The 22,005-nt window shown below is 47.1% G+C and overlaps 1 protein-coding gene across 1 annotated transcript in view; it reads left to right on the forward strand.

Moving 5' to 3' along the window:
* The first annotated feature begins 2,388 nt into the window (after positions 1–2,388).
* Positions 2,389–22,005, forward strand: part of LOC119956525 (glutamate receptor ionotropic, NMDA 2B-like) — a 579,238-nt gene continuing 559,621 nt past the window's right edge. Inside the window, exon 1 of the mRNA XM_038783815.1 lies at positions 2,389–2,533. The gene's annotated coding sequence lies outside the window, so the exon portion shown is untranslated. The remainder of the gene's footprint in view (positions 2,534–22,005) is intronic.

The raw sequence follows: 22,005 nt of genomic DNA on the forward strand, positions 1-22,005 counted from the left end.
GTTCTATTTGCCAGTGATGTGCGATCCTTCACCATTAGCGTGAACTTGGAGTTTCCTTCCTTCACCCCCCTACCCGCCTGCAGTACCCTCTCTGGGAGACATCCAGTCCATACAAACAGTAACCTGTCCTGGGTAAATGCCAATTGGAAGAGTCAAGCCACTGGTTCACTTGACACTGACTCCCTCGAGGTACCTCATCCGTGTGGACGTAATTCCTGCCACCATTCACCAACGGTAAGTTCCCGCTGACAATTAGACCACAGGGCAAGTGTTTCACCCAACTTAGATCCTGCCCTCAACCTCCACGGCTGTGCCCATCACAGGAAAACCATCTCACGTGGCAACATTTCGGAGCTTTGGCGACTGAGGCCGATGGTGACGTTGGCCCATTGCCACTCCTCCGTGAGGGGCTAACCCAGGGCAAGGAGATTGAGCACGAGGGTCTTGCCATTTCCTGATGGCGCACCACCATGCCAAGCCAAAGGGAACTCTCATTTCAAGCAATGAGCCCACTTTTCAATCTTCACCTGGGTGGGGGGGAAGGGGGGGGGGGTGGCAGAGCCCGCCGGGGCCCAGATTGGGCCCTGTGGAGTCAGGGCTGCCACCACGAGGCTTCGATGGCAAACCCTCCCACACTACCGCCCCACTGCCTGCCCCCCCACTTCCGCCCACCCCCAAACCCCTCCCAAACCATCCTCAACTCACACCGTCCCTTTTGGCTGAACAGCAGGTGGCCCAACCAGTGGGCAGAGGGCGGGGAAGGGGGAGGGGCAGAGAGGGGAAGAGGAGGAGGGAGCCTTGCCAGGGCTTGCCGTGGCCAAGTTCGAGGCGGCAGCCTTTGATCCGGGAGGCTGGCGCAGGAGCAGCCGACTGGCATCAGGGGGTGCTAGAGGCCCATCTCTCTCCCAAGTAAAAAACCCAAACCCTTCTATCAGGCACATGACGTGCAGCCTGTTCCGCCTGTCTCTTAGCAATACAGCAGCAGAGATTCCAAATCTTCCTTCCCACATCCTTATGTGTCTTGATGAATCTAAGAGGGAGGCATCTGGAGACTGAGGTGGCATCTTTCACACTTTGTGTGTGTGTGTGTGTGTATGTGTGTGCCATTTATAATACCCATCTCACATCTGGAATACAAGGTTGTGAGTTGAATTGACTTCTTCTCACCCCCTCACCACCAGCAACCCCCCCCCCCCCCTCATTGTTTTGGCATTTGTGTGTGTGTGTGTGTGTGTGTGTGATTTGTTTCCTAAAGGAATATTTTCGAACGTCTATTTTTGGTGTGTGGGTGAATTAATAAGGAAGAATTTATTCAGCTCCAGAAAGATTGGACTAGCGTTACTGTAAGAAGCACAGTGCTAACCCCCCCCCCCCCCGCCTTCCACAGCACCCTCCCCAGAAGGAACGAGAGGGCAAGACAATCATTTCTTCCTGTGAGTATACACCATTATTTTTTTTAAACAAATATGCCTTTTTTTTTTCTCCCCAGCCCAGCAGTGGCGTTTCACCCCCCCCCCCCCCTCCCTCCAAAATTCCTGTCCTTCGCTTTTAACACATGAAAGCGAGAGTGTCTCGGAATGTATTTTAAGGAACTCTCCCTGAGCCGTTGTGACAAGCCTCTCCTCAAAGGGGGGCCAGGTGAATTGCCCCCCTTTTCCTTCACCCCTCTCGCTGGGCGAAGTCGATTGCAACATGTGTAATGCCTAGGTGAAGATACTGGGAATACTCTGGTTGCAGCAGAGGCTATTTTTTTTCGGCTGTTGGGTGAGGGTTTTTTGTGTGTGTGTGCATGTGTGTGGCGTATTGAGGACGCCTTAATTGCAGTCAGTCCCCCCACAGCCCTGAAGTTCCTGTGCTATTTCGTGTTGTGTGCTTGACATGATTCCAATAAATACCCTCCCTTTCTCTTTTTTTTTTACCCCAACAGAGAGAGAGAGAGAGAGAGAGGGAGAGGAAGCCGTGGGTTGCCAGTATGTGGGGGATTAAGAATGTGAGATTCTAGGAGTGGATGCAGTGAAGGATCTGAAATATTGCCATAGGAGCCAGATCTGGATTCGATTTTTCTCTTTGCCCATTCTACCCCCCCCTCCCTCCTTCTTCCCACCTCCACCCCCCACTTCCTATCCGTTTTCTTCCTCCCCCACCCTCCCCACTCCACCCCACCCCCCCCTTGCACCCACCCACCCAAAAGGATCGACCACCTTCATTCTCCCCCCCCCCCCCACACCCACTTCCCCCCCTTGCTTTGACTACAAGGAGACGAGTGCTGATGTTCTCAATCTTGGATAGTACCCTGAAGAACCTGATCGACGCTGAGCTGGAGAGGGAGGGGGAGAGAGACAGATAGCAAGACCCTCTCAATTCCACCCCACCGCCCCCACACCCCCCCTCCTCCTCTCTCTCTCTCTCTCTCTCTCTCCTCGATGAGAGAGATCCAACGGTGCTGGTGGCAATGCGAGGCGACAACGGTCTGAGGCTTCCTTCATCATGCTCGGCTCTCTAACAAGCCCAAGATCCACTGGTAGCCATAAAGGTAAGGGGCCGGCTGGGGATGGGGTGGGGGTGGGGGTGTGTGTATGTGTGTGGGTGGGTGTGGGGGGGGGGGGGGGAGCGTAGTGGGTTGGGGCACGCAGGGGAGGGGGCGTATGCTATGAGATTAAATTGAATTTGGTAAGTGGGAGAACGGCTAACTTAACCCAATCGGAGATTTGTTTGATTCCAAAAGTTGATAGACATTCGAAGCCAATGGTGCCCGATGTACAAAGTGGCTGGGCATTATTGGCAGCGGAGGTGGTGAGGTTAAAGTGGGTTTGGCAATGGCCCCGGGCTCATTGAGTAGGGAACGAGGCCGTTTCCTGCCATGATATTGAGGGGGGTGCTGGATTTGAACAGGTAATTACAAAGGGACATTGACCATTGACCAGTGAGGGGTGCTGACGGTGAATGTCAATGTAAATGGTTATTTAGTTCCTTTCTAAGGCACTGTGTATATAGTGAAGAAAGGTATATCTGGGGTATAAGAGTACTTAACCGCGGTGACACTGAGCATTTATTACAGACAGATGTATAGAGACTTAATCCAGACTCAACCTGGAGTGACTGAGCACTGCTCTGCAGGAAGGTGTCATTGGAGGAGGAGGGGGGGAGGGTGGGGGTGGGGCGGGGGGGGGGGGCGGGGTGCGACGATGCTGGGGCTTATAAGGGAGGACCAGGCTGCATAAACCTGGCTTGACTTCCCCCCCGAGCAGAGAAGATTGAGGGGGTGACCTGAGGAAGGGTGTCTGAAACGTGCGAAGGTTCCGTCGGGTAGACGTGGAGAGACTGCAGGGGGGGGGGGAAGCCAAGAGCAAAGCGAGGTGTGATCTCAGAAATGGGTGCTGTTCCTTCAGCAGTGAAATAAGGAAGCACTTCTTTACCCAGAGAGGTGGTAAAACCTAACCCCCCCCCCTCCCCCCCCCCCCCCCCCCCACCCCCCGCCCCCATCCGTCCAAAATCACTGTGGATGTTGGTCAATTGAAATTTCAAGCTTGAACTTCAGAAATTTCTATTCGGAGTCAGTCGACGGAGCTAAGATAATGATCAAAAATGGTACTAAATGGAGTCAAGGGGCAGATTTCCCACAGTCTAATTGAATAGCAGAGCAGGCTTTGGGGCTGAATGGCCTCATTCGAACGTTCCTGTGATACATTGTACACAACAGACCAGTGCTGGGCAACCGAGGCGGGTGGGTGGGCTGCGCGAATGGCCCTCCTTCGGCTCAGGGGGCCGCAAGATTAAAATCGGACTCGTTCACCAACCGTGACCCCATGGATAAGGTAAACGGCGAATATTTCATCAGGAGTTACAGAAAATGTTCAATCGTTTATATATTAATAGAAAGGGGCTGGTTTAGCTCACTCGGCTAAATCGCTGGCTTTTACAGCAGACCAAGCAGGCCAGCAGCACGGTTCAATTCCCGTACCAGCTTCCCCAGACAGGCGCCGGAATGTGGTGACTAGGGGCTTTTCACAGTAACTTCATTGAAGCCTACTCGTGACAATAAGCCATTTTCATTTCATTTTCATTTTTCAACGGTCGTCAACCTCAAATGTTAAAAACAAAATTAATATTTACACTTTGGACACAGAGGGAGCGCACGGCTCTCACGGTCAATGTTGTGGGCATTCAGCTCGCTCCTCACTTCACTCGACCTCGCTTTACCTGCGAACCACTTCAGCCATACCGGCAGGAAAAAAAAAACGACACAGGTGGAAATCAACGGAATGTGGTGACCCTGCGCACGGGCGATGGTCAACAAAATGTCTCATGGGTCCCACTCAGAACCCAGGAGGGATGTGCATGCCCCCTCCCACTGTGATAGAGGCTACATAGAACAAGTGAGGACAAAGGACACTTGCAGCTATACAGGAAAAAGGCGGGGGTGTGGGACTAATAGTAACTCTTACAGTGCCGGCATTGATGTGATGGACTGAATGGCCTCTTCTGTGTTGCATTACATAGAACAGAAAGATTATACCAGAAATAGAGGACATGTTTTTAACAGAAATATTACGCTGAAAATATAAAGAGATATAAAATGTAGAATTGAGAGGTCACACGAGATTTCTCGGGGCCTATTGTACATTATGTAGAGGCTATACTGAGCACAGAGAGATGCATAGGGACAAGTTATATAGAATAGAGAGGCTTTGGTGTGGGTAGAAACATGTAGATCTATATTAATAAGTATCTATTTCCATGGATCTATTTCATCTATTTCCTGTCCCACACATTTCCTGTTTCGCACTTTTCTTTAATATTGCTCATTATTTGCAAATTCTGCCTAAGCAAACATTTCTTAGTGTTTGAATCTTATGCACATTTCTATCTTTTAATTTGATATGAAACGAGAAACTTTCTCACAATAGAAAATATTTTATTTGCACTGAAACTTTTAGATTAGGTCAATATAAATGTTACCACAGTCCCAGAGGACCATGGGCCACTTGCTCTCTGCATTGAGAGCTGACTGGTGGTGATTTAACCTGAGGGTTACCACACCTCAGGCGAAGGTCCAAGTTGAGAAAGTGTGACCTTTCATGAATAACGTCAGCCGGTGCGGGAATTGAACTCCGCATCGTGAACCAGCCATCCTGCCAAATGAGATAACCGACCCCCTCCCCATATCAGAATATAACCCTAGCAATCAAACTTAATTTAAAAAAAAAATTCTTGATTTTGACTTGCAGCGTGAAGAGCAATTAAACTCTGATTGGCCTCACCTTGACACCGTTCTCCCATCAAGCAATTAAACTCTGATTGGCCTCACCTTGACACCGTTCTCCCATCAAGCAATTAAACTCTGATTGGCCTCACCTTGCATCGTTTTCCAATTAAGGAATTAAGCTCTGATTGACCTCACAGAAGGAGGCCATTTGGCCCATCTTGTTCATGCTGACTCTCTACAAGAACCAGGGGCGGGATTCTCCGAGCCTCCGCACCAAAAACGCGAGCGGCGCGGAGGCGGAGAATGGGCGTTTACGCCAAAATCCGGTCTGACACTACTCCTGCGATTCTCTGGTCCCTGGAAAATTGGCGCGAATCGCGTGCACGTGTGAGGTCGACGCGGCGCGTGTAGGGTGCCATTGACAGAGGTCACCGCACGCAATCCTCCCAGGAAAACTGGCTGAGTTCCCGACGGAGTGATTCTAACCACGTTTTGCCTGTCAGGAATGGCCGGTGGCAGCTGCGGACTCAGTCCGCGGCAGCCCTGGTGGGGGGGAATACTTCACTGGAGGGGGAGGGGGGAGGCCTCACAGACAGCCAGGCAAACGATTGGGTGGTACCGATCCGCGGACGAGTGCGATTTTGGGGGGGACCTACTTCGTTCATCGTGGTCCACGTGTGAGTCCGGCATGTCGCATGTGGCGGCTACTGCAGGCCGCCGCTGTGCGCATGCGCGGACTCCCGACTGGAACTGCAGGGCCCCGTATCCGCAGCCAGAGCTGCGTCGAGCACTCTGGGGTCCTGCTAGCCCTCTGCAGGGAGGAGAATCACTCTGGACTTTCTTAAGGAAAGTCCAGAGTGAAACGTCCGTGTTTTGACATAGCCCCATTATTGGAGAATCCCGCCCAACATCCTTTGTCCCACTCCCCTGCCTTTTCACTGTAGACCAACAATTTCTTTCCCCTCAGATAATTGTCCAATACTTTTGAAAGCCACGACTGAATCTATCTCCTGCACACTGTCAGACTGTGAGCTCCAGATCATAACCACTTGCTGTGTTAAAAATGTTTTTCCTCATGTTTCAATTGCTTCTTTTGCCAATCAACTTCTCTAGTCCTCATCAAATAATTACACTCTGATTGGTTTCACCTTGTACAGTCCTCTCATTTAACAATTAAACTCTGATTCTCTCACCGGATGGGAATTTGTTAAGCTTTCTTAGACTAGTGCCTCTTCTGTGTTCAAAGTGCCTAAGAGTACTTAAGTACCTTGTAGAGAAGACTCGTCACTCTCAGTTAAGAGATTCTTAGGAGTTCTCAGAGCCGTCGCTCTTTACCAAGAGATTGATCTATCTTTGGCCCCCTCCTAGGTCTCATCTACACGTAACCCTTCTGTAACACCATCCAAATTATTTATGATGTGGAGATGCCGGCGTTGGACTGGGGTGAGCACAGTAAGAAGTCTTACAACACCAGGTTAAAGTCCAACAGGTTTGTTTCAAACACGAGCTTTCGGAGCACGGCTCCTTCTTCACCTGAAGAAGGAGCCGTGCTCCGAAAGCTCATGTTTGAAACAAACCTGTTGGACTTTAACCTGGTGTTGTAAGACTTCTTACAAATTATTTATGATGTTGATTTCCAATTCTATCTAATCAACGCCTTTCTCAACCCATCCACTCTGTCCAAATCGCCTGACTGCTTGTCTAACCCAGCACTGGAATGAGCAGAAATTTTCCTCCGACTAAATATTGGGAAGACCCAAGCCGTTGCCTTTGGCCCCGGTCATAAACTCCATTCCTTAGCTGCTGACACCCTCCGTTTCCCTGGCAACCTTCCGAGGTTGAACTGGACTGTTCCGCAGCCTCGGTGTTGAATTTGACTCCCAGGTGAGTTTCCAACTACATTTCCACACCGTCGTCAAGACGACGTCATTTCCACCTTCTTAACATCACCCGAATTGATCATTCCCTCAGCTGGTGTTTAGTTGAAGCCCCCATCCGTGCCTTTCGTTACCTCTGGACTTGCCGACTCCGACACATCCCAGGCTGGACTCCCACTCTCTGTAAAGGTAAATTAATCCAAGACCTGCCCCGACCTCAATAATCTCCATGCCGACAATCCTCGGAGATATATGCGTTCCTCCAGTCCTGGCCTTTTGAGCATTCCCGATTTTAATCACTCTCCCATCAGTGGCTGTGCCTTCAGCTGCCACCGCCTCCAATCTCTGCCATTCCTTCCCTACACCTCTTTGCCGCTCTATCTCACTTTCCTCCTTCAACACGCTCCCCAAAACCTATGTCTTTGATGAAGTTTTTGGTCATCTGTCTTCTAACTCCTTCTGTAGCAGTAGCACAGTGGTTAGCACTGTTGCTTCACAGTTCCAGGGTCCCAGGGTCGATTCCACGGCTTGGGTCACTGTCTGTGCGGAGTCTGCACGTTCCCCCCGTGTCTACATGGGTTTCCTCCGGGTGCTCCGGTTTCCTCCCACAAGTCCCGAAAGACGTGTTTGTTAGGTAAATTGGACATTCTGAATTCTCCCTCAGTGTACCCGAACAGTGAGGCGACCCGGGGCTTTTCACAGTAACTTCATTGCGGTGTTAATGTAAGCCTACTTGTGACAATAATCAAGATTATTATTAGTTTAGGTCGAAATTACCCAGCCCTTCTCGCTGGGAGGAATCTTCCGTCCCGGCTGAAGGTGACCCCGCCCGTGGTGTGTCCCCTGGCAACGGAGCGGGTGGGTCACGCAAAGCCCCACAAGCACCGGCGGAACTGGAAGATACCGCTGTCATCCAATAGCGAGCTGCCTTCACTGCCGTAAATACGCCACAGGGTGTCGCAGGGGTGGGGGCTGGAAAACCTCGCCCTCCGCATCAAGCGTTGCACCTTGGGACAATGAAACGTATACATACAAGTGGATCGGAAGTCGGTTCTGAAACGTAATCACTGAAGCAAGGTGTCTGGATGATACTGAGTAATGCTGGGGGGATACTGTTTTACTTGTGTTTGGGTTTTCACCCGATGGGTTGGAGCCATAAGGAATTGTAGTCCCCCACCCCCCAACCACACCACCACCACCACCACCACCACTCATGTTAGATGCCTTAGACCTATGTGCATTGCAACCCAGATTGCCCACCAGCGCTGCCTACGGAGGTTCACCGGTATTGTTCACAATAGACATGTAACTGGATGTGGAAGGTGACAGATTACTGTTGCTGACAATAGCAGACGAATGCTTAATGCATTCATATGACATTCCAGTCTGCGAACCTGGCTAATGTGAATTACCCATTTAATTAAGCTTGTACTACAATAGCGGACAAAGGAATGCTAGTGTCTGCTTACACTGCAATAATAACGTCTAGATTGGAGGAGCATATTGCACAGTATATAATAGGGATACGGCTGCATATGTTGCATTTATTCTAGAGTTCACAGTAAGGATGAGCTTATATTGTGCGATCTATTGTATAGTGTATGATAGAAGTCACTCTGCATATTGGTGTACACTGTACCATTTAAAATAGAGGCCAACAATGATTTCACATCTGTATAGCACCTTTAATGAAATAAAAGGATTTGTTTAAGACACTTTGCAGGAGTGCTGTTGACAGACTTTGGCCCCAAGGCACAGAAGGCGATATTAGGACACGTAACTGTTGGCTAAAAAAGGTGGGTTTTAAGCAGGGACTTCAAGGTGGAGAGAAAAGGCGGAGGGACGAAACGGTTCGAGGAGCCAGTTTCAGAGCTTGGGGCCGAGTTGACTTTAGGCGTGGCCGCCAAGGGTGGGTTGTAAACGTGGTGGGAGATCGGCACGTGGCCAACGATGGAGGAAGATGCCGACGGTTGTGAGGCTCAGGGGGGAGGGGGGGGGGGGGGGTTTAGAGATCGGGAGGGCTAAGGACCTGGAGGAATTTGAACACAAGGGTACCGTTGTAATATTGAGACGATGGTGGATTGGGAACCAACCTAGCTGGCAAGCACAGAGGCGATGCGTGACCAGAACGGAGTGCGAGTTGGGATAGAGGCGGCAGAATTTTGGATGAGCGCAAGTTTACGGAGGGCGGAAGGCCATTGAGGTTGAACTAGTTCAGTCTGGAGGTAAGTAAATAAAGCATGAAGGCAGGGCTCAATAGCAGGTGGAACTGGATGTAAATAGTTTTTATGGTGGGAAGGATTTAGGAAGCTGCTGCTAAACCAGCAGAATGGTGAAGTGGTGATCAGCCTGGTTCAGTCTCGGTTAGTGGCCAGGAAGGGCCACTTGTGTCTTTCATAACATACTTCAGTGTATAATAGAGACAACACTTGTATATTGAATTATAGTGCATCGTATGGAATATTTCTTTATAATAGAGTGTAAGGTATATAATATTTGTTTGTAATCGGGTGTACGGTATATAATATTTGTTTATAATTGTGTATACACTATATATTTGTTTCGAATAGGATGTATGGTGTAGATATTTTTAAATAATAGGGTGTGTGGTATATAATATCTGTTTACAATAGAGTGTACGGTATATAATCTTTGTAATAGGATGTATGTTATATATTTATTTATAATAGTGTATGGTATATCGTATTTGTTTACAATAGGGTGTAAGGGATATAATATTTGTTTATAATTGGGTGTACGATATACAATATTTGTTTATAATAGGGTGTATGGTATGTAGGAATGGTATGGTAGGGGCTGCTTTAGCACAGTGGGCTAAACAGCTGGCTTGTAATACAGAACAAGGCCAGCAGCGCGGATTCAATTCCCGTACCAACCTCCCCGAACAGGCGCCAGAATGTGGCGACTAGGGGCTTTTCATAGTAACTTCATTCATGCCTACTTGTGACAATAGCTATTGTTTTGTAATTGGGTGTACGGTATATAATATATGTTTATAATAGTGTACGATGTAATATATTTGTTTATAATTGAGTATATGGTATATAATATTTGTTTACAATTGGGTGTATGGTATATAATATTTGTTTGTAATAGTGTACATTATATATTATTTGTTTACAATAGGGTGTAAGGTATATAATATTTGTTTGTAATAGGGTGTATGGTATATAATATTTGTTTATAATTGAGTGTATGGTATATATTTTTTGTTTCTAATAGGATGTATGGTATATGATATTTGTTTATAATTGGGTGTACTGTATATATTTATTTATAATAGGGTGTAAAGTATTTAATATTTGTTTGTAATTGGGTGTACAGTATATAATATTTGTTTATAATAGGGTGTACGGTATATAGTATTTGTGATTGGGTGTATGGTATATAATATTTGTTTGTAATTGGGTGTATGATATATACTATTTGTTTGTAATTGGGCGTATGGTATATAATTGTTTTATGATAAGGTGTAATATATTTGTTTACATTAGGGTGTAATAATTGTTTATAATAGGATGTACGGTCTATAATATTTGCTTATAATAGGATGTGCGGCATATAATATGTGTTTATAATAGAGTGTACGTTATATAGTATTTGTAATAGGGTGTAAGGTATATAATATTTGTTTACAATTGGGTGTATGGTATATATTTGTTTATAATAGTATACGGTATAGAATTGTTTATAATAGGATGTGCAGTATATAATTGTTGTAATAGGGTGTACAGAATATAATATTTGTTTATAATTGAATATATTGATATAATGTTTGTTTACAATAGGGTGTACAGTATATAATATTTGTTTATAATAGGGTGTACGGCATATAATATTTTAAAATAAAGTGTATGGTATATAATATTTGTCAACCATAGGGTGTATAGTGTATAATATTTGTGTATAATTGGGTGTATGGTATATAATATGTGTTTACAATAGGGTGTTTGGTATGTAATATTTTTTTATAATAGGGTGTATGGTATATAATATTTGTTTATAATAGTGTATGGTATATAATATTTGTTTATAATAGTGTATGGTATATAACATTTCTTTGTGTTAGTGCCCAGTATATAATCTCTGTTTCTAATTGGGTGTATTGGCTATTTTATATATTGGGGCATTTAGGTCCTAATCTGTAGCACGCAAAGTGGATGAAATGACCCATTTGAACAGAATATCATCCACAAACTGCTTAATTATTTAAAGCAATTGACTCATTGCAGTGAGAATTAGTTCAATGACTAATTGTGAGCGGGTGAGGAATCAGATAGAGAGATATTTAGCAGTGATCCGGGTGTTTATGTCGAGGTCTACATGTTAGACATTGCAAATCAATCCCCTGTCTCTAAATATACGTGTACATCAATCTTTGCTGCTGTATGAATCTTATATCTGTAACTCACTCCTGCTGAATCATATATCAGTCTGCCTTTTGAGGTGTTCATGAATCATGATTCGTACTCGAATCTTTTCAGTGAAAGGGATTGCTAATATCGATAAAATATATTCCTGCTTGGACAGAACATCTTGAGCATGTAGCAAAGAAATAGTGGATGATGAAGTGCAATAATGCAGACCAGTTCACAGAGCTTGACGTGACATTGCAACGAATAGTGACACACTGCAGCTGATGAGAAAGAAGGCCGCCTGAGAAATATAGAACGTGCAAGATCCAGCACGGAGCAGACACCTTCAATGTAAAAGGAGAGGGAGTGACTGCCCCTCAGTACAATCCCAACATGTACTAAGTGTGACATGAGTGAATTGCATTTATACCCGGAAGCCACCAGGCCCTGCAGCAGTTTGGGAAACTTACATATCTATGCAACAGAGTCACATGGAAGTAGCTGATTTGAAGTACGGAGCTTAACATGTCTGTTTAAAACAGTGGTGTAGAGCGCGTTCGCCTCCGTCTCTCCCTCTAAGGCTCTCCTAAGCTCCCCCCTCTTTGATCAAACTTTTGGTCACCCGTGCCAATATCTCCGTGTCTGCCTTAGTGTCCAATTTTATTCAGTGACGCCACTGAGAAGCGACTTGTAGTGCTCTGTAAATGCAAGGGATTGTTGCTACTGATTTTATTTGGCACTTAGACACTAATGGTACAAAATGGGAAGGCAATTTACACTCTGAATGTTGGTTATATTCTTACATTTTTATGGCAATGGGCAGGAAAGTGTCATGGTGTAGAGTAGGCAGCTCATTCAATCTCATTTAATCTGCCCCCAAGATTAATATATACACAACTATGGTTAAAAATATATTCAAAAATTGGTAAATATTTGTGGCAGTAATGCATTGGCAGCATTTCGTTACATGGTCTCTTTAGGTGTTTAAAAAAAAATGTGTCTGGTTGCTTGCCTGCTTCTGGGTGCCAGTTATGTATTTTTAGGCATTGTGTATCTCTGGGGTTTGAATGTTCATCATGGATAGTGTGTGTGTGCCTGTGGTGTTTCTGGCATTGAACATTTCTGAGTTTATGATCTGTATTGCAGAGTGGACATTGTGTATACCTCTGCTTGTTCCTTCTGCGCTGCTGAAGGTTTATTGTGAGTTGTGCTTTTCTGTGGGATGTGTGTTTCCAGGGGTTGTGTGTTTTCAGGGGTTGTGTGCTGACAGGTATTGAGTGTTTCGGCGATTGTGTGTTTCCGTGGTTGTGTTTTGGTGCTTGCGTTTGGTGCTTTTCCCAGGGATTGTATGTTTCCTTGTGGTCTGTGTTTCAAGCGATTGTGCATTTCAGCAATTGTGTGTTTCAGCTGTTGTTTGTTTCCACGGTTGTGTGTTTCGGCGAATGTGTGTTTCGGCGATTGTGTGTTATGGTGGTTATGTTTTTTGGAGCTTGTGTTTTCCCAGGGATTGTGTGTTTTCTTATGGTATGTATTTCCAGGGATTGTGTGTTTCGGTGGTTGCATGTTTTGATGGTTGTGCATTTGGTGGTTGTGTGTGTTCCGGGTGTTGTGTGTTTCCCAATGGTTGTGTGTTTCCAGGAGTTGTGTGTTTCTGGGGGGGTTTGTGCTTTCCAGGGACTGTGTGTTTTCCAGGGGCTGTGTGTTTTCCAGGGGCTATGTGTTTCCTTGTGGTCTGTGTGTTTCCTTGTGGTCTGTGTGTTTCCTTGTGGTCTGTGTGTTTCCTTGTGGTCTGTGTTTCCAGGGGTTGTGTGTTTCTCAGGGATTGTTTGGCTATTTTGGTGGTTGTGTGTTTCAGCGGTTTTGTGTTTCTATGGTTGTGAGTTTTGGTGATTGTGTGTTTCCGCAGTTGTGTATTTCAGCAGTTATGTGTTTCGGCCATTGTGTGTTTCAGGGATTGTGCGTTTTGGCGATTTTGTGCTTTGATGGTTGTGTGTTTTGAGGGATTGTGTGTTTTGCTGGTTGTGTGTTTCAGTTGTGTTTTTTGAAGTTTGCATGTGTGTTTCCGGTGGTTGTGTGTTTCCTAGGAGTTGCGTGTTTCCAGGAGCTGTTATGTTTTCAGTGCTTGTGTGTTTCCCAGGGACTCTGTGTTTCCAGGGATTGTGGCTTCGGTGGTTGTGTATTTTGGTTGTTGAATGTTTGGTGGTTTTCTTTCTGGGGGTTGTGTGTTTCTGGGGGATTGTTTGTCTCCCAGGAGTTGTGTGTTTCCAGGACTTGTGTGGTTCCCAGGGGTTGTATGTTTCCCAGAGTCTGCGAGTTCCCCAGGGTTTGTGTGTGTCTGGGGGATTGTGTGTTTCTGCAGGTGTTTTGTATTTCCCTGGGGTTGTGTTTTTCCCAAGGAATGTGTGTTTCCCAGGTGTTGTGTGTTTCCAGGGGTTGTGTGTTTCCAGGGGTTGTGTGTTTCCAAGGGTTGTGTGTTTCCAAGGGTTGTGTGTTTCCAAGGGTTGTGTGTTTCCAAGGGGTTTTGTGCTTCTAGTGGTTGTATGTTTTGAGGGTTGTGTGTTCCCATGGGTTGTATGTTTTCAGGGGTTATGTGTTTTCTTGTAGCCTGTGTTTCCTGGGATTGTGTGTTTCCAGGGATTGCTTGTTTATTTTGTTGGTTGTGTGTTTCAGCATTTGTGTGCTTTGGCGATTGTGTTTTTCAGTGATTGTGTGTACCAGTGGTTATGTGGTTCAGCGATTCTGTGTTTCCGTGGTTGTGTGTTTCTGTGGTTGTGTGTTTCCGTGGTTTTGTGTTTCCGTGGTTGTGTGTTTCTGTGGTTGTGTGTTTCTGTGGTTGTGTGTTTCCGTGGTTGTGTGTTTCCGTGGTTGTGTGTTTCCGTGGTTGTGTGTTTCCGTGGTTGTGTGCTTCCGTGGTTGGTTGTGTGCTTCCGTGGTTGTGTGCTTCCGTGGTTGTGTGCTTCCGTGGTTGTGTGCTTCCATGGTTGGTTGTGTGCTTCCGTGGTTGTGTGCTTCCGTGGTTGTGTGCTTCCACGATTGTGTGCTTCCATGATTGTGTGCTTCCACGATTGTGTGTTTTAATGCTTGTGTGTTTCCCAGGGATTGTGTGTTTCCAGGGGTTGTGTATTTCCTCAGGTTGTGTACTTCCTTGTGCTCTGTGTTTCCTGTTGTTTGTGTGTTTCAACGGTTGTGTGTTTGTTTCAACGGTTGTGTGTTTGTTTCAACAGTTGTGTGTTTGTTTCAACGGTTGTATGTTTGTTTCAACGGTTGTGTGTTTGTTTCAACGGTTGTGTGTTTCAACGGTTGTGTGTTTCGGTGATTCTGAGTTTCAGCAAATGTGTGTTTAGCCGATTGTGTGTTTAGCCGATTGTGTGTTTAGCCGATTGTGTGTTTTAATGGTTGTGTTTCGGTGCTTGTGTGTTTCCCAGGGATTGCGTGTTTCCTTGTGTTCTTTGTTTCTAGGTATTGATAGTTTTGCTGGTTGTGTGTTTTGCTAGTTGTGTTTTTCTGGTTGTGATTTTAATAGTTGTGTATTTCAGTGGTTGTGTGTTTCCAGGGGTTATGTCTGTCCCACGGTTGTCTGTTTTTCAGGGTCTGTGTGTTTCCCAGCGGTTGTGTATTTCCAGGGGTTGTGTGTCTCTGGAGGTTGTGTGTTTCCAAGGGGTTGAGTCCATTCTCAGGGGTTATGTGCTTTCCAGCAGTTGTGTGTTTCCTTATAGTCTGTTTTTACAGGAATTGTATGTTTCCAGTTGTGTGTGTGCTCTGCGGTTGTGTGTTCCGCGGTTGTGTGTTCCGTGGTTCTGTGTTTGTTTCAGCGATTGTGTGTATCTCAGTTGTGTGTTTCAGCGATTGAGTTTCGGCAATTGTGTATTTTGGTGGTTGTGTTTCAGTGCATGTTGTTTCCCAGGGATCATGTGTTCCTTGTGGTCTGTTTTCCCAGGCGTTGTGTGTTTGGTGGTTGTGTGTTTCAGTGGATTGTGTTTAAATAAATAAAAATAAAACAAATAAACTTCCAAAGTATGTGGGTTTCACAGGAGTTCTGGGTTTCCAGGGATTGTGTGTTTCTCAGAGGTTGTCTGTTTCTCAGAGGTTGTGTGTTTACAGAGATTGTGTGTTTCCCAGGGGAAATGTGTTTTGGTGGGCTATGTGTCCCCAGGCATTGTGTGTTTCCCAGAGATAGTGTGTTTCCAATGGGTTGTGTGTTTTCAGGGGTTTTGTATTGCCGGGGGTTACGTGTTTTGGGAGATGTGTGTTTGCAGGGTTATGTGTTTCTGGGGGTCGTGTGTTCCCAGGGGTCATGTGTTTCCAGGTGCTCCTTGTGGTCTGTGTTTCCAGGGATTGTGTGTTTCCCCGGGATTGTTTGAATATTTTGGTGGTTGCTTATTTCATCAATTCTGGGTTTCTGTGTTTCGGCGGTTGTGTGTTTCGGCGGTTGTGTGTTTCGGCGGTTGTGTGTTTCGGCGGTTGTGTGTTTCGGTGATTGTGTGCTTTGATGGTTGTGTATTTCATTGGTTGTGCATCTCAGTCATTGTGGATTTCAGCAATTTTGTGTTTCAATGGTGGTGTGCTTTGGTTATTGTGTGTTTCCGCGATTGTGTGTTTTGGTGCTTGTGTTATAGTGCTTGTGTGTTTCCCGGGGATTGCGTGTTTCATTGTGGGCTGTGTTTCCAGGGATTTTGCATTTTGCTGGTTGTGCGTTTTGCTGGTTGTGCGTTTTGGTGATGTGTGTTTTGACAATTATGTGTTTAGCCAATTGTGTTTTTAATAATTGTGTTTTGGAGCCTGTGTGTTTCCCAGGGATTGTGTGTTTCCTTGTGCTCTTTGTTTCCAGATGGTTGTGTCTTTTGATGGCTGTGTGTTTCTGTGGTTGTATGTTTGGTGGTTGTGTTTTTCCGGGGACTGTGCGATTCCCGGGGGTTGTGTGTTTTCCAGGGTTTGTGTGTTTTGATGAGTTTGTTTGCTGGCTGTGTGTTTCCAGAGTTTATCTGTTTCCTAGGGTTATGTGTGTCGCAGGGGTTGTGTGTTTCCCAGGGGTAATATGTTTCCAGGGGTTGTGTGTCTCTGGAGGTTGTGTGTTTCCCAGGGTCTGTGTGCTTTCCAGTGGTCATGTGTTTCCATGTGGTCTGTGTTTCCGGGATCGTATGTTTCTGGATATTTGTGTGTTCCGTGATTGTGTGTTTCAGCGTATGTGTGCTTCAGCGTTTGTGTCTTTCGGCAGCTGTGTGATTTGGTAATTATGTGTTTTGGTGGTTGTGTTTCAGTGCTTGTGTGTTTCCATGGGTTGTGTGCTTCTGGGATTGTGTGTTTTGGTGGTTGTGTGTTTCCAGGGGTTGTCTTTTTCCCAAGGGTTGTGTGTTTCGGTGGTTTTATTTTGGTGGTTGTTTGTTCCGGGGGTTCTGTGTTTTCCAGGGGTTGTGTTTTCCAGGGGATGTGCGTGTCGCAGGGGGGTTGTGTGTTTCCGGCGGTTGTGTGTTTTCCAGGAGTAGTGTGTTTTGGGGTGTTGTGTTTCCCAGGGATTGTGTGTTTCCGGAGGTTGCGTTTACCACAGGGGTTGTGTGTTTCCCCAGGGTTGTGTGTTTCCCCAGGGTTGTGTGTTTCCCCAGGGTTGTGTGTTTCCAGGGGTTGTGTGTTTCCAGGGGTTGTGTGTTTCCAGGGGTTGTGTGTTTCCAGGGGTTGTGTGTTGCCAGGGGTTGTGTGTTGCCAGGGGTTGTGTGTTTAGAACAGTACAGCACAGAACAGGCCCTTTGGCCCTCGATGTTGTGCCGAGCAATGATCACCCTACTTAAACCCACGTAACCCGTATACCCGTAACCCAACAATCCCCCCATTAACCTTACACTACGGGCAATTTAGCATGGCCAATCCACCTAACCCGCACATCTTTGGACTGTGGGAGGAAACCGGAGCACCCGGAGGAAACCCACGCACACACGGGGAGGACGTGCAGACTCCACACAGACAGTGACCCAGCCGGGAATCGAACCTGGGACCCTGGAGCTGTGAAGCATTGATGCTAACCACCATGCTACCGTGTTGCCAGGGGTTGTGTCTTTCCCGGGGTTGTGTCTTTCCCAGGGGTTGTGTCTTTTCCAGGGGTTGTGTCTTTCCCAGGGGTTGTGTCTTTCCCAGGGGTTGTGTCTTTCCCAGGGGTTGTGTCTTTCCCAGGGGTTGTGTCTTTCCCAGGGGTTGTGTCTTTCCCAGGGGTTGTGTCTTTTGGCAGCTGTGTGTTTTGGTAATTATGTGTTTTGGTGGTTGTGTTTCAGTGCTTGGGTGTTTCCATGGGTTGTGTGCTTCTGGGATTGTGTGTTTTGTTGGTTGTGTGTTTCGGTAATTGTGTGACTTGATGGTTCTATGTTTGGTGGTTGTGTGTTTCCAGGGGTTGTCGTTTTCCCAAGGGTTGTGTGTTTCACAGGGGTTGTGTGTTTCACAGGGGTTGTGTCTTTCCCGGGGTTGTGTCTTTCCCAGGGGTTGTGTCTTTCCCAGGGGTTGTGTCTTTCCCAGGGGTTGTGTCTTTCCCAGGGGTTGTGTCTTTCCCAGGGGTTGTGTCTTTCCCAGGGATTGTGTCTTTCCCAGGGGTTGTGTCTTTCCCAGGGGTTGTGTCTTTCCCAGGGGTTGTGTCTTTCCCAGGGGTTGTGTCTTTCCCAGGGGTTGTGTCTTTCCCAGGGGTTGTGTCTTTCGGCAGCTGTGTGTTTTGGTAATTATGTGTTTTAGTGGTTGTGTTTCAGTGCTTGCATGTTTCCATGGGTTGTGTGCTTCTGGGTTTGTGTGTTTTGTTGGTTGTGTGTTTCGGTAATTGTGTGACTTGATGGTTCTATGTTTGGTGGTTGTTTGTTCCGGCGGTTGTGTGTTTTCCAGGGGTTGTATGTTTACAGGAATTTTGTGTTTTCCAGGGATTGTGCGATTCCAGGGGTTGTGTGTGTTCCTTGTGCTTTGTGTTTCCAGGGATTGTGTTTTTCTGTTTTTTTGTGTGTTTTGGTGATTGTGTGTTTCAGCTATTGTGTGGTCCAGCAGTTGTGTGTTTCTGTGACTCTGCATTTCAGCATCTAGGTGTTTTCCACAGGGGTTGTGCATTCCAAGGGTTGTGTGTTTCCCAGGGCTTGTGTGTTTCCCAGGGCTTGTGTGTTTCCCAGGGCTTGTGTGTTTCCCAGGCTTGTGTGTTTCACAGGTGTGTAATTCTGGGGGTTGTATGTTTCCCAGCGGTTCTGTGTTTCACCGATGTGTGTTTCTGGGGGTTGTGTATTTCCGAGGTTGTAAGAGAAGCTGTGCGGGTGAGTGTCAGGTCAGTGATCAGCTACCTCCCTCCATCCTCTCATCCACCTTCATTTCACAGCTTTTTGAAAACTCCCCAAGCCCAGTTGGCCTATAACGTCTTGACTCGCCTCGTCTTTTTCCAATTTGCCAGTTCATCAAGGCCTCACAACAAAGGATGAAAAGCAAAGGTGGCACAGTGGTTAGCACTGCTGCCTCACAGCGCCAGGGACCCGGGTTCAAGTCCGGCCGCGGGTGACCGTCTGCGTGGAGTCTGCACATTCCCCCCGTGTCTGCGTGGGTTTCCTTCGTGTGCTCCCGTTTCCACCCACAGTCCAAAGATGTGCCGGTTGGGTGGATTGGCCGTGCTAAATTGCCCCTTTAGTGTCCAAAGGTTAGGTGGGGGTTACAGGGTTTGCAGAGATAGGGCGGGGGAGTGGTACTCGTGTCGTAGGGTGTGTGCAGACTCGATGGGCCGAATGGCCTCCTTCTGCACTGCAGGTATTCTATGAATTCTAAGTGGTGTAACTGGACCCCTGCTGTTCCTCAATGCCATGGCGGGTAAGTGCTGAGTCCCACAGGAAAAGAGGCTCCTGGTTCAGCGCCTCCCTGGCAGTATGACCAGAGGCCTTGTCAGAACTTGTTGGGGAGAGGCGGAAAGAAGTCAACCAGGAGCGATCACAAGAATGTGTTGGCGGACAAGTAGATGTTAGTCGAGAACAGTGTGATGCCTAATGTGGTTGAATACCCCCCCCCCCCCAACACACGCACACACTGTGTGCGGGGGCAGCGCAGTGTGGATAAATCAGGACAATGAACCTTGTTTAAATATATCTTGCAGCATTAACTCAATCTGTGCAGCTGTGTGTGAATGGCATTACACTCCAGGACCTCGTGATTAATGTGCACTTGCCCCATCCCTATGGAGAGATAGGAGGGAGCTGTGTGTTGCTGACACAATTAAAGTGCGATGCTCCCCACCAGGACCTCGGCTAAAGACTAAGACTTCCCCTCAGGACTCCTTTTAGAAATCAAACCAGCCGCAGAGTATTATAATTAACATTACCACCTCCTTTTGCGTTTCTCTTTTCTTCTTTGCCTATTTCTGTCAGAATCTTTAAGAGTGTTTTTTTTTCTTGCTTTGTTTGAAGGCAGGATCCCATTGGCAAGTGGCTGGGAGGGGGACATGCTCGGCCTGACAGCCGAAGCAGCGTCGGTAAAGACGTGATCCACTGACACGGCTGGCTCCTGGCTTGGCACGGTCACCAATCCTCCAGGGTTAGCCTGGAGTCACCAGGAAACTGCTGTGTCTGCAACCCTGGAGGAATAGGAGGGGGCCGTTCAAACGATGACGTTTTCTTTTTGTCATTTTCTTCGAATATTTCTGTTTTACAAGATAGGCAAACATCGAAAATTGGACAAATAATAATCTTTATTGCCACAAGTGGGCTTCCATGCTGCAATGGAGTTACTGTGAAAATCCCCTAAAATCGCCACACTCCGGCCCCTGTTCGGCTGCACAGAGGGAGAATTCAGAATGTCCAATTCGCCTAACAAGCACGTCTTTCGGGACTCGTGGGAGGACACCGGAGCACCCGGAGGAAACCCACGCAGACGCAGGGAGAACGTGCAGACTCCGCACAGACAGTGACCCAAGCCGGAAATCGAACCCGGGACCCTAGCGCTATGAAGTAACAGTGCTAACCACTATGCTACCGTGCTGTCTGGCCTGACAGCCAAGCGGCCCCAAACGGTTACTGAGGCGTTTTGCTTTCTGATTGGCGTAGGAAAGCCATGTGTCATTGGGGGCGGATGTGTTGGGCCGAACAATGGCTGGAGCCGGGGGGGGGGGGGGGGGGGGGGGGGGGGGGGGGGGGGGGGGGGGGGGGGTGGAGGCGTGAGCCATATGAGCAACCCTTCAGCAATACATTTCAGCACAGTCGGCGACTCCATGGTTCGGTTGTTGGGTTTAATAACTCCTCCAGGTTGACCTTCTCTGACCTTGGAATCACCTGCGGATTCGGATGAAAGAATATTGAGTTACGGGTCACGGACCGGGTTCTCTCTCTCGAATATTCTTTTTGTTGTCGCGCCCAATTCGGGGCACTTTAAATTCATTTTTAACTGCGCATGGCTTGAAGGGGCCTTGCCTGCCCGAGAGCCTGTGGGCTGCCGTGCGGCCCTGTTGCTTCCAGGGATTGAGAATTATTGGTAGTTCATGTCTTAAACTGTTTGCCAAAGGGACGACAGTGTTGCCAAGTCTGATGAGGCGTCTTCCTGGACGTTTCATCGTGGGACCTCTTACTTCCCACTACCTCCGACCATCAAACAGCATTTCCCACCCCCTCTCCAATATTCTAACTGACAAAAATTTTCAGAGAAAATTTTTTAAAAAAGCACTTTTTAAATTACCCTATGATTTTTTTCTGAAATCTCCTGCTGATGTACAGGGGTTTAAGTGACAATCCTGTGGAGACTCCAGGACAATCCTGGAGAGATGTCAACCCTGAGCTGAGTGGATCACCTGGCCCTTGGAGCCTGTTCCCCTATTCACCAAGATCGCCACAAAACCTTAAGACCATAAGCTGTAGGAACATAATTAGGCCATTCAGCCCATTGAGTCTGCTCCGCCATTCGATCACGGCTGATATGTTTCTCATCCCCATTCTCCTGCCTTCTCCCCCGTAACCCCTAAACCCCTTATTAATCAAGAACACCAGATTTGTGCTCGAGATGCTGTTACCTGCAGGGCTACAGTGGAAGGTGGAATTAGACAGAATAGTTCTTTCTTAGTACATAAGAGCATAAGAGCAGGAGTTGCCAAGTTAGCCCCTCGAGCCTGCTCCACCGTTCAATACGATCATGGCTGATCTCTTCCTGGCCCCAACACCATCGTCCTCCATAACCCTTCAATCCATTACCAATTAAAAATCTGTCTGACTCCTCAAATTTACTTACTGTCCCAGCATCCACCACACTCTGGGGTAGCGAATTCCACAGATTCACAACCCTTTGGGAGAAGTAATTCCTCCTCATCTCTGTTTTAACTTTGCTACCTCTAATCCTGAGACTGCGACCTCTTTTTCTAGAATGCCCCACAGGAGGAAGCATCCGCTCCATGTTTACTTTATCCATACCTTTTATCGTCTCGTATACCTCAATTAGCTCTCCCCTCATTCTTCTAAACTCTAGAGAGTATAGGCTTGAACTGTTCAATCTCTCCTCATGCGACAAACCCCTCATCACGGCTGATTTTAGATTTCCGACTCTCTGCTATCTTATGCTTAACTCCCTCTCAGAT

The sequence above is a fragment of the Scyliorhinus canicula genome, chromosome 23, assembly GCF_902713615.1.
Source record: "Scyliorhinus canicula chromosome 23, sScyCan1.1, whole genome shotgun sequence".
Classification (NCBI taxonomy): Eukaryota; Metazoa; Chordata; class Chondrichthyes; order Carcharhiniformes; family Scyliorhinidae; genus Scyliorhinus; species Scyliorhinus canicula.